The 13,791-nt window shown below is 30.5% G+C and overlaps 1 pseudogene; it reads right to left on the reverse strand.

The window, feature by feature from the left end:
• Window positions 1-731: 731 nt before the first annotated feature.
• LOC121226526 (uncharacterized) lies at window positions 732-10,091 on the reverse strand (annotated as a pseudogene).
• Window positions 10,092-13,791: the final 3,700 nt, after the last annotated feature.

Raw genomic sequence — 13,791 nt, forward strand, 5'->3', positions numbered from 1 at the left:
ATAGATAATCATAAGCTACACCCTAAATGCTAATAGTACCAAGATATGCTATAAATAACTAATGCTAAAGTCAGAACAATATCTAGTTCCCTCCCCTTTCTCCTCTCCTTATCCTCCCTCTAATCTACCCCTCACAAAAACATAACATAGAGAATAACAAGCTACACCTTTACCCTAATATTAAAGTAAAAATACAAATACAACCTTAAATGCCATATCAATTCCCTAAAATCCAAGAAATTCCAATGATTTCTCTGCCTCTCACTCCTCCCAACCTTCCAAATATAAACCCTAAATGCCATAAAATCCCCACAACTATAAAAAACCATTGTTGTACCAAAAATGGAAACAAGAATCAAAGAAAAAAAGCTTAACAACCTTCAACATCACTGTACTTGTTTGGGACCCAGCATAGAGGAAGCTTTATTTTGGATTTGCTTGTAGTTTCCTCTCAATGTATACAACATGTGGATATTTCTCATCTAAAACAAGAAGATTTGACTAGAAATAAGATGAAAATTGTTAATAAAACTAAGCGGTTGGGACACAAAGTTGAATAATATAAGAAAGCAAATCCTGGATAAGAAAACTAACCTTTGGAAGTTCATTTTGACGCCGGATTGATGATGTTCTCCAGCCAACCATATTCAATAGAAGTCAAGATAACATAATTTTTGTACCAAAAAAAAAAAAAACCACAGCCATATGTATAAACTAGATGCGGTTTGACCTCAAAAAGGATAGATCATAATTTGCATTTGCATATGCCACACGTCGCTTGAATGCATGTAGAGCAGATCTATATAGATTGATAATAGGACATTATCAAATGTGTAAATATTAAGAATAAGTGTTAAGACAATTGTAGAGAATCAGAAAATTAACACTAACATGAATTCAAGTCATCACCATCATCAACCATTCTAAGGAGAAGTGGGGGTTTTCCCTCATCATTGTCAGTGAGAACAGATGCTTTCCTGATCTTCCAACAACAAAGTGTGCAGTCTCAGATGCTCTTTTCTCAAGAAAAGGAAGACCACAAAGAAGTGGGAGCTGCAAAACACAGACAACAAAGTCATCTATGCTAGGCACAACTCAATTTACATGTTATCAAATAGATTTAAATAAAGAACGGAAGGCAACAAAAAACCAGTAGAAAGAAGTCTCTAAAGAGAGAAACATGGCAAACAATTTAGGGATGTCTAAGGTCAGCTTTCAGGCATGTGCTGCATCATTTATGAGTTATCATGTCAGATCCAAACATTTCCAATTATGCAAAGCTAACTTCAAACTATGGTCTGTCGTTATTGGAAAACCATACTCGTAAGAAAATTATATCATACCACCACCTTTATCCCATAGTAACTGTTAGCATTCTTCCAATGTATTCATGTTATGATTGGGAGTTTCGGATTGAGTATGACAATGGACAAAAGTATCACTCAAGCTTGTCAAACGGAGTTGAAACCTTAGGAATTCTTAGAGAGAGATCTATATCTCTTTAGGGTTTTGATAAAAATGTGATTTAGGTTTTATTATCCTTTCATCCTATAAATAAGGATCAATCTTATTAAATAATAGAAACCTATAATTTAGGCTCCTCGCAAACGGAAATAAACAACTAATGTTCTAGAAGGAAAGAAACCAACTAAATAAAATCGCAATCAAGAAACCTGAGGAAAAATCAGAAAGCATCATTACCTTAAACTATTAAAGGAATATGTGGCAAGGATAAATTTCAAGGAATAAAAAGGGAAATTTCAGTTTGGGAACATCCTGGGAAGAATTTTGACCAGTGTTGTTAAGGCGCTCGCCTAGGTGCTAAGGCGCAGCTAAAATGAACATTAAGCCTTTAAAATTCTCAGGCAAAGCAATTTTACCGGGCGCTCGCCTTAATGCGCTTTTACTACACTTTGAGCTTCTAAGCTAGGCAACAAAAAGCTAACTTGAGTGAAGCGGTGAGCCAATTTTATTTCTTTTAGTTTTTTGTTTAAACTCAAATACCCACTTAGTGGAGAGGCAACCTTCAATTTTTCTTTTAACTCAAAGACCCACTCAATAGAAAAACTTTTAAGGGGAAAAACCCAGATACCATTGAAGCCGATTTAATTATTAATGCTTCTTTTTTATTTTTTTATTTTTTAAAGAAAACTGAATTATTAATTTCTAAGCTGACTTTTAGTTTTCTTTTTATTTTAAAACTCAATTCTCTTTATTTTATTAACTATAAACCTACTATTCCTCAACCTTATTAGTCAAAACCAGATACAGACCCTACAAGCAAAAGGTAAATAAGTTTTTTATTCTCTATCTATTCTATTATTGCTTAATCTTTAATTCTATTTTTCCTCTATTTTATTTTTCTATTGCAATTTCTATTTGGGTAATATGCATTTGGAGCAAAGATTGATATTTCTTTTTTGTTTACCGTTATTATAATGGTGAAGACATGAAATAATGTAATTTTCTTTTAACCAACAGATCAACCATAATGTAATGTAATATATATATGTATATGTATGTGCCTTATTTTACTCAGGCAAGCGCTTTTTTGCGCTTTGCACCTCAGGCTATATAAAGGATTTTGTGCCTTGAGTGCGCCTAGCACCCTTAACAACACTAATTTTGACAATTGACAACTTCCAAAAATAGTAAACTTTTCTTCCAAATAGATGCTGAGTGTGCAAATAAACATCTTGTGCTAATCTACACTAATTTATTAAGATTTGATCCTAGGCTTGTTATATGCTTGGCATCTCTTGACTGTAACGGATTAACCTGATTGGGTTATGTGGACTCGGAAGGCCCATATTCTTAGATGGAAGGTTCTTCAAGTGAATAAGTGACCCTCATCATGCACTTGTTTTTAACAATTAGTCTTTGTTCAATATTGAAAATATTGCAAGTCATAACAAGTAAAATAGCATGCACATATAAATTGAATCCAGATAACATGTAAAAGTATGCTACTTACCTGTTTATGTCCCCTTGAACCAAGATGCGGTGTTGCAAATGTTATAAATTCATTGGTTCCAATCCAGCAATTCTATCTTCAGAATGCTGCTCAAGATCTTGCATTGAAGAATTTGTGTGCTCTCCAGTTAAAGTGCTCACAAAAGGACCTGATTGACCTAACTTTGTAGAATTCTCATAGAGCCTCCCTATCGCATATCTTGCAACAAGACCACTAAAGAGTGAGCCACAAAAGAAATCTTCCGTACCTCAGGCCTACGTTTGACAACATCCAATACTACATTGCATATTAGTCCAAAAATGAAGATATTTATGATATTCTCTCCCAAAAAGTTCCACAACAACAATTTCAGAACAAAATTCATGGAAGTGTTACATCAATCTACACAGCACAAAATAAGAATAAACTTTCGTTACCAATTACCTCTTGAGCTAGCCTCTCACCCATCATATCAACACCATCAAATGTCAATTTTGAGTAGTTGCATTCACTGCCTGTACACAACATCAAATCAATACCTATTACACACAACACATGCTAGGTAGAATATCCCAAATAAATGCAATACATGCAAAGATATGTTAGTATCAAAATTCAGAAGGGCTTCCTTAATAATAATTTCGCTTTAACTGTGACAGAAATACGACTTAGGAAAACAGCTGGTCTGACTATGAGCAAGAGAATACTGTCTAATAAAACAACTGGTTTGAGCAAAGAGAATACGGTCTAATTTGCTAAGGAACAAGCAAAAATTATTTCGCCAAACTTGTTTGATTTATTGAACTTGTGCAAACTTCAGACAGGCACTATCACTGTATTATTATCACTTTTTCTTAATTTATCCATTTTCCTTGTATTAATCTCATCTTTTCAATCAAACAGATAATATTTGAAAAGAAGGGAGAAGAGACAAGAAAAATGCACAAAAGAAACTTACGGTGCTCTATTACTTTGTCAGGTAGTTTCGCCACAAACTTTTCAGCAGCAAATCTCCAATCAGCAGCACTGCAAACAAGGATAAAATTATTATGACTAGTTTATCACTTTCTTGAGTGAAGAATGCATAAATTGCATAGAAGGGAAGCAATTTATTCTAGATCACAAGCTAGGGTTGTGGTTAAACAAAAATCATTAACCAAGAAAATGCTAGTAAAGTTCAAAGACTTCACAAATTCTTGTAAGGAACAGCTCCAGCACAATATCTTAATAGAGTCTTGAGTTCAAATCCCAGTCATACTCATACCCAAAAGGACCACAAATTTTTTAACATTTTTTGTACATTATCGCTTTGTAATACTTAAATAAATGAAGATCATAAAAAGAATAACCAACCCTTCGTGGAATTTCTAATATCCCCCAACAGTGCATGAAATAATGATCCTTAAATAAACGTCTTTCTACCCCTTCTTATGTATTTGGAGGAGCAGGTTCAATGAAGGACAGATATTTATAAGATACATCTGTTCACAACCATATCAACTTTTACGAAACAATAAAATATGACAAGGATATGATAACAAAACAACACACTTTTCTTTCTTTTTTTATTTGGCTCAGCCAAAAGAAATTCTTTATTTGAATAATAGAAGAGTACAGTCCAGAGTTCTCTCCAACTGAGATTCCATAAACATGCAAATATGACTCCAAAACAGATAGAGACACAGCAACTTTCTAAACACCTGTTTCAAACTATCATCACCCATATTAGTCCTATCATTCCTTCAAACACCCATACACAATTCAAATATGGGCTTGTGATTCACCGCCCCTAACACCAAAGAGCCAGGTGCTCCATATAGCAATCAAAGCAGCATCTCAATAAGAAAATAAAATTCTATACAACAAACATGAGAGATAACAACCAATAGGAGAAAATCCCAAACCATGAAACTCTATCCAACCCATGAAACAGAGAGATTTTCTGCTTTAGTCATGCAAAGTTTCACCGTGCTAGAAAATCTTAACCTCGTGAAAAGGATGAAGGACAAGCTATATCAAAACAGTGCACCAAATTCTAACATAATGACCAAATTGTCAATAGCCTGTAACTTTCCTAAGAAGGGGGAAAACATATATACAACTAAAATATTCCAAAAAATTCATAAGAAGACCTAAAGTATTGTTAAAACATAAAATACCTAAGATTTATTGACATATTTGACAAAGAGAATCTACAGCCAAATCATATATAAAGAAGCATATTAATACAAATGATTTCCTAAAAATTGTTTATTGATCATCAAGTACATAAAATAGTTTGAAGCCTAATTATTACATATCAAAGCAAATCCAAATCGAAGTCCTCAAGTGGAGCTACCCTAATCCGCCTAGTATAAATACGCCCCATATAAAATAGTTTTTTCTTTTAAGTGTTTCAATGCCAAATGGATGAAGAACTCAAGAAACTGGTATGGACAGAGATAAAGTCTTTCGCTTCTCTTGTTTCTATATTTGTGTTCCACCACTTTCACATAAGCACTAGCATCTAGCACAATCTTCAAACTCTAAACCACCATGAATATCATGGAGGAGCAAAGTACTATTGTAGACACCAACTCCACAACATCAATCAAGGTGCTTCGACACGTTGGGTGCTTTGATCATTCCCTATCTTATTCTCACCGCTCTAGATCATTCCCTATCTTATTCTCACCGCTCTATGTCTCTAATGAAAATAGATTTTACCTTTCACGCTTCTTTTATCTTCATGCATATTGGGTTTTCTGTCCTCCTGTATTTCGCCTAAATGGGCAGTAATAAGATAAACAATCTCTTTTCATTTTATCTCATGTTCCCAAGGGTCTCTAGAGGTTTATCCCTTTTAGAAGTGATTAACTCCCGAGTATAAACGGAACATGTTGTGCACAAAAATAAGGATGCAAAGGGTGTTTAGGAGCAAAAGTAAGAAACCTGTATAAGGGTATACACAGAAAACCTATATACGCTTATAAATATAGTTTCAATTTAATTACTAAAAATGCCTCCTTGGTAAAATTAAAACGGTAGAAATAGCAATAGACAGACGCGATATAGATTCTGAGCAGGTTCTGTAGGCTTTAAATTTTACGCAAAGGGAGCAGGCGAGATTTGAGGCAGCTGCCCTCTCCAGAATCTTTAAACCTTAAATCATTTAAGAATCAACGTTTTGAATTTTTTTTTTAAAAGCAGCTTGATTTAAAATTCAAATAAATATTCTTAGAAATATTTACGTTTAGGTCAAATCAATTGGAATTGCAAGAGGTTCCATCCAATCCAAGATTTCAAAATTATTTTGAGGTTTTTATCTGTCAAATGCAGCGCGGCTTTAGTCAGAATACAACAAAAGGGCTTCAGATTTATGAGCTTCAATAAATCAAACATATAAAATTCAAAAGTTCTAAATCCAGATCCACATTTACATTATATTTGGTAGGAATGAAGGAAAATGCAAGAGAGATTCAAAAAAGAAAATTAAAAAAATCAGAACTTAAAACATTCACAAACTAAAACTAACATCCGAACCTCTACCATGTTACTGCAATCATTTGAATCTTCAAGCATATTTTTTCATCTATTTGGATCCTCAAACATCTATTTACACTCAAATGAGCCTTCAATAGGACTGACATCGATGATGGCTTTTAACATCAAAGACTTAATTTAACTAAAGAAGATGCTTGAGATATCAGTTGATGGCAATAACAAATGGACTTGGGATAATTATTTAATTTTAGGCTTTTTTTTATATTTAAACCAATTTAAAAAAATTAAAAGGAATAAAATTAATTTATGTGAGTTAGGTTGAGTGAAAAAATATAATGATTAAAAAAAAGAGCGAAAAAATAAAGTGAAATAAATTATAATATATAATTAATAAGAATAAAAATGAAAAGAAAAGAAAAATGTTTATTTTTATGTAATATACAAAGGAAAATTATTAGGTGCACCGTCAATGGATTAAAAAGCTCCACAAGTAGTAGTGTAATGTTGTCATATCTCTTGAGAGAATATTTAAAAAAATATTAATATTTGGTAAATTAATAGTATATTTTTTGTATTCGACACTTATTCACCACTAATTTTACTTGTGAAATTTAAAATTCTTTTGACAATTTATTAAATATTTTCCCTTAAAAACATTAAAGATAAATTAAAACAAACAAATATCATTTACTAAAACCGTATTTGTAGAGTTAAAAACTCCTTTACTAACCCATATACAAAAGCAAATCATTTCAAATGTTTATGCTAAATATACGAAATGAGAGATAAAAGCGCTTTTTTTTTTTTTTTACTTAGTGGGAGATACAAGTTAAACATGCATATTTATAGGATTATGTATCTTTCGAAAGTTATTTTTCTCTTATATCATTTTTAAATTTTACCAGTTAATGAATGAAAAAGAATTCATGTTTCCATCATTCTTATAAAACACATAACAAAAATATATATTATCATCTCTTACGTTTTTTCTCTTTCAATTTTTCATTTTTCTTAGTACAAAAGAGAGAAATTAAATAAAGTCGCAAATAAAATGATTTGTTTTCCTACCACATCTAAAAGGACCAGATTTAAGAAAGAAAAGAAAAGGCGCAGAACTAATCCATTTTCATTCATTTCTATAGTTCTCTTGTTTCACTCCTGCGAAAGTAAATTTGAAAAGAAAACAAGGTTACTTTCGGTTTCGACTTCAGGAAATAGAAATTATTTTCGTTTTCTTTTGGTTAAAATTTTTAAAAATGATTTTTGAAAAATAAAAATAAAATATGTAAATATTAAAAATAATAATAAATATTTTTCTTATTTTCACTAAAAATATTTGTAAAAAATGAAAATGACGAAAATGAAAAGTTAAAAATCATATTTTTATGGGTAAACTACACTCATGGTCACTTATGTTTACCTTAGGTTACGTTTTAGTCACTTATGTTTGAAATGTTACGTTTTAGTCATTTACGTTATCATGTTGTAACATTTTAGTCACTGAGCCATTAATCGCCGTTAATGGTATAACGGTAAGCTGACGTGGCACGTTAAATCATCATTTCAAACAAAATTTTAGGTTAAATTATACAATTGATCCCCATATTTTTTCGTTTTAAGTAATTTAATTTTTTCTTTTATTTTCTTTAAACTTTCCTCTTTTTTTCCATTCTCTTTTGTTTCTCCCTCTGTTTTCATACCTTTCTCATTTCTTTTAACATATTAAGAGTCGAATTAGTAATGAAAAAAGAAATAGAAAGTCGACTGTCATCATTTGCCTATAACCAAAACCCATAAACTCATACCATGCTTCTTTTTTCACTACCAATTCGACTTCCTAGTATGTTAAAAGAAATAAAGAAGGTAGAAAAACAGAGAGAGAAGTAGAAGAGAATGGAAAAAAAAGAAAGAAAAAAAGTTAAAAGAATATAAAAGAATTAAATTGCTCAAAACGAAAAATTATGAGGACCAATTGTATAATTTAACCTAAAGTTTTTGTTTGAAATGATGATTTAACGTGCCACGTCAGCTTACCATTACATCATTAACGACAATTAACGACTTAGTGACTAAAATGTTACAACACGATAACATAAGTGACTAAAATGTAATATTTCAAACATAAGTGACTGAAATGTAACCTAAGGTAAACAAAAGTGACCATAGGTGTAGTTTACCCTATTTTTATTTTACTTCTGTTAAAAAATTTAATTAAAATAGAAAATAAAACTGATTTTTTAAAATAAAAATAGAACAAAGGGTAGCCTAATTTTCCTTTCGTACCTTTTTCTTGCTTGGGTTCGTTGAAACAGGCTTCTCCGTCCAAATTTTGCTCTTGGACCCAACTAAAAATGCGGCTGTGCGTTTGCGGTGTACAGTGTTTCCTTGAAAATCGAATCTCTCTCGACTTTACTATTATTTATATATTTCAATTACATTCGCTTTTAAAATAACACCAAACATTTCGGAGTTTTTAGGTTTACTTTTTTAACCACGTTTTTCTTTTTTTGTAAGAGGAGGAAGACTGAAGTTTTTGGCTAAAATTTCTTCACCAATTTTTCCAATTGTAACAACAAAATACCAAACTCGATATTTGTGAACTACATTGAATAATTCACTTTTGACCCAACAAATTTCAAAATAAGCTTATGATTGAGGTAATTACAAGTTCAAAATTTTGGTTACTTGATAGTGATTTTACACATTGATCCCTAAAAGCTTTAAATGTTGCAGTCAAAATATATTTTATATTTATCTTTGACAATTAAATTATGCTTAAACTAACTAATGGCCTGAATTAGGATATGATGCCAACAAAAAACTATTTAGAAAAACAAATGTTAGCTTTATTATTATTATTATTATTATTATTATTATTATTTAAGGCAAAGCTATCTTCAATATTACTAATCATCACTACCTTCCTTCGAAAAATGAATCATATTACCTCTCAAATTACAAAAATTACTAGTATGAGTTTAACTTTTTTTTAACAAAGTATTAGTTTAATTGAATTATTATTCTACTTAAAATTTTAATATCATATGAAATTCCTATAAAATGAAAGGTACCTTCCAATCAGGCCATTAACCATGATGACAAGATGCTCAGGCGAAACCTTGGAGGCCATGGCATCGGAATCGAAAAAGTCTTGGCCGCCACTGTCTTCTTCGACCTTGATCCGGTGTTCAGGCAGCGGCTCCTTACTCTTGAAGCAACCACCGGCCATACTCCGGACCCACGCCATCTGCATCTGCTGAACCCGCTCATACGATAGCCAGTTCAGTTTCGGCTTCCACAGCAGGAACCCTAAGTTACTGAAGCGAATGGAGTGGCGGTTCGAGTTGGGGATTCGGATCCTTCCAGGGCCTAGCGTGGCGGTTGGAGGTGGTGGAGATATGGCGGCAATCATGTGGAGGAAAGAAGCATGGACAATAAAGAAAAGGAAGAGCGAACTGAAGTTAGTTTAGTTTTAAGGATACAAATCTTTTTAATGTTATATATTATTTTGCACAAAGAAATTCAAAAGGAGAAAGATGGAGAAATTTGCGATTTTGTTCTTTCACGGAAGATATTTTTTGAAAGGAAAGAGAAGCTAGGGAAACGGGTTGAGATGATTGGGGGGTTGGGGGAGATTCAATTCAACAATTATATAATAATGGTAATAACTAGTATGTTTTACTAACCTTTGTGTTGGGTTTGTTATTTGACTATATTAAATATAGAATAAATTTTAGAAAATAAAAAAATCAGGATAAATTATTTAATTGGTCAGGTTACTAGATATGGTTTAATTGAAAAATATTTAAAAAATAAAAAATAAGTTTAATTTTTTAACTTGGTCCATACTTATTTTTAAGTTAACTGGTTTGATGCCTTTTTTCAAACTGATAGCCCGACTAGTTCAAACAACCATGACTCTATGTTTGGTTTACCAAAATGGAATAAAGCAAAATTTGAACAGGATTCGTTAGGAATTAAATAGATAGATAATAGGTATTATGTAGTTTAGTTAGTTGAATAGAATAAACAAGTAATAGTATTACATTATTTGGTTGAATTACATGTTGATAAAGAATAAGTGTGAAAATAACATTACTATCCTTCAATAAATAATATTTTATTTTTTTCCAATTTTTATATAAATTTGATTTAATTATATTTTTTTGGTAATAATTTATATTAATGGCTAGTTTAGCATTACTTTTAAGAAGTACTTTTGGGACAAAAAATACTTTTGAGATAAAAGTATTGCTAAACAATATGTTTTTAAGCTTTTTCAAAAGTTCTTTTTGAGATAAAATATTATTTGCAAAAGCATTTAGTCAAAAGTAAAAGTAAAAAATTTTAGCTTTTACTTAAAAGTATTTTTTGGTCCAAAAGCATTTTTAAAAAGATACTAAACTAAGCCTAAATAAGTAGGAAACCATGGGTTCATTATATATTGAAACATTTTATAAGAAAATAATAGTAAATTTTAATAATTTGACTCAAATTAATTAAGCAAAATAAATTTGGAGGAGAATTGATAAATGATTTATATGCAATAAGACTTAGACTTAACATTCAAGATTTCAATATCAATTTTTGCCGACACAATCAAAGTTTGAATGGTGAATCTTCAAGAATATATGAAAAGATTTATCTTTCTTTGTATATATCAATTTTGTTTAGTTATTTGTATGAAAAATTATAAGTTAATATAATTTATAATTCATTATAGTAATATTTTATAGTAAATTTTAGTAATAAAATTTTAGATTGTTTTAGATGGATTTTAGTAATACAATTTCGATTTATTTGCAAACTAGCACGTAAATTATATCTTATTTTCAAATTAGTATTTAAAGTATTTTTTTAATTACAAATTATACTTGAATTATAAATTTTGTCTTACTTTATCTTCTATATATATTTTCAAGGTCAAATAAATCATCTTTTATCCTCTTGAGCAATCAATTACACTTTTTGCTGAGAAATGCCCTCTAATAATTTACACAACAACTAAAGCTTCTGCAATGATAGCATTAAAAAAATTAATATGTACAAAGAAAATCTGTAACCTAAAAGAATGAATTTAAAGACAAAAGGTAAAAAAAATAAGCAAAACTAACTAGTTATAAATTAAAAATCACCTAATTGGCTATGAAGAACATTTTAAAGTTAAATTGATTCACTAAAATTGTAAATTTAACTATAAAAAATTAAAACATAACTAACAAACACTACCCTATTTATCCCAAATAACCAAAGAGGACATGCTAGATATAAGCAATAAAAATATTATTTTATTCATGATTCCATTGATAATATATTTATGCAACATCTCATATAAATAGATCAAAATACAACATCAAGAAATATAACCTTTATAACACGAGCTTCCATATCTTAGCTCAGTTTCTTGTTAAATTTTGTCACCAACCTAAGGAATATTATAAAAAAATTATAATAAAATATAATGAAAATCATAGCTAGCATTCTTTATGAAAAATTATAAAAAAAAAAACTAAAAAGCAAACTTGAATTAAAGAAGTTAACAAATATCAAACAATTTTATAAACTAATCTAATGGTTCAACTTTGGGCATAATGAATCATTGCCCTTCAACTATGTTGATTCCCTACTCACTCACTCTTTCCCTCTCAAAACTTTGAATCAAAGTGTCAAATGTTGACTTCAACTCATTAGGGCAACACCATTTTAGTGCAAGCTTCTCCTTAATCCAAGTAAGGATGCTTATATATATACAAAGAAATATTGTAACATCTATAAAAATTATTAGCATAACTTTTTAAAAAAATTAACAATAGAAAAAGTTAAACGACAAATTAAAGTATTTATCCAGCATATAAAAAAATGTAACTGTTTGGTTTTTTATACTAAAAAATGTAACTGTTAAAAAGTGATAAAAATAATATTGAAATATTTATTAATTGATTAAAATGTAACAATGGAAAAGGAAAAAATCAAGACACTGAATCAATGATAAAAATATAAAAATAAATTATATGTTTATAATTAACAAATTAATCAAATCATATCTACTTATTAAAAGAATGAATAAGATATATATAATTCTTTACTTGAACAATTTTAAAATTATGTTATTATATCTTTGTCATCATTTATGATTTAGAATATAAAATTATTATTCTAAACTATTCAACATATAATAATTTAAAAAAAAAACTTATAAGGAGTTAACTAATTTTCTTGAGATATAGAAAAAGTTCACGTTAGTACTTACAAAATATTAAAATAAAAAATTTACATGCTTGTTATAAGGTAATTAAGTGTCAAACTCCCAAAATCGACGAATCCAAAAATATAAGTAAAGTATGTATATAAACTGTTTGGCACACTGTGTAACATAATCTGCCACCCTATTGACCTAATGGCGCGTCAGAGTATTGACGCATACTAGCGTTAGAGCATCCACCCATTGATTGTATCTAAGGAATTATTAATTGTAGGATGCTTTCAAGTGAAGAAAGATTACGTCCAAGAAAGTGCGCGCCTAAGAAGAGTACGCCCCAGAGTTTTGTTTGAGCACTAAGAGCCTGTCAAGTGTATGAGGAAGCTGTAAGAGACTTAATTGTCTTTAAGACCACCACGAACATGAAACACCGCCTAGACATAGTACACTTATTTGCATGAATACTATTCAAGTGGATCTTATACTAAGTTTATTTGGGAGTTGTTGGGATTTTATAACAACAAAAGTAAAGACCAGAGTAAGGAGCAGAGTAGCAAGATATACGAAAGATTGTTTGTACACTAAAACAAGCCAACTAAACAAATCATTACAACAACATAGTTGGCCACTTCTCAACCGGAGTCAATTGGATTGATTTGACCTTCCTCATGACTGGTCAACAGTAAGTTAGACTTTCGCCAGATTTTCTTTTACCTACCCTAGATTTGGTACGGATATCAAAGGGATCGAGAGTATATTTATGGGAAGGGGACATTTCAAATGTTTTTTCCTATCTACTTAATGTTCAGGTTCTTCTTTCTAACATCAATATTCTCTTCTTATTCTTCGTTAATGTAACACCCCTAACCCGTATTCGACGTTGAAACAGGGTTATGGAGCATTACCGAACTTATGACTTAAACAATTATACATTTCAAAATCAAGTATCATACAAATCAAAATCCATTCAAATACATTCATACAGTCCCTGTTACGGGCCCTCGAGGCCCTAAATAGACATTAAAACTGGTTCGGGACTAAACTGAGTATTCAATAAATTTTTAGAAAAATATTGAAAATTTTCCAAAATGCAGAGGACACACGCCCGTATCTCAGGCTGTGTGGGCAATCAAAAAGGGATCAAATGGTCGTGTCC

Source organism: Gossypium hirsutum, unplaced genomic scaffold, assembly GCF_007990345.1.
Source record: "Gossypium hirsutum isolate 1008001.06 unplaced genomic scaffold, Gossypium_hirsutum_v2.1 scaffold_255, whole genome shotgun sequence".
In the NCBI taxonomy this organism is placed as follows: domain Eukaryota; kingdom Viridiplantae; phylum Streptophyta; class Magnoliopsida; order Malvales; family Malvaceae; genus Gossypium; species Gossypium hirsutum.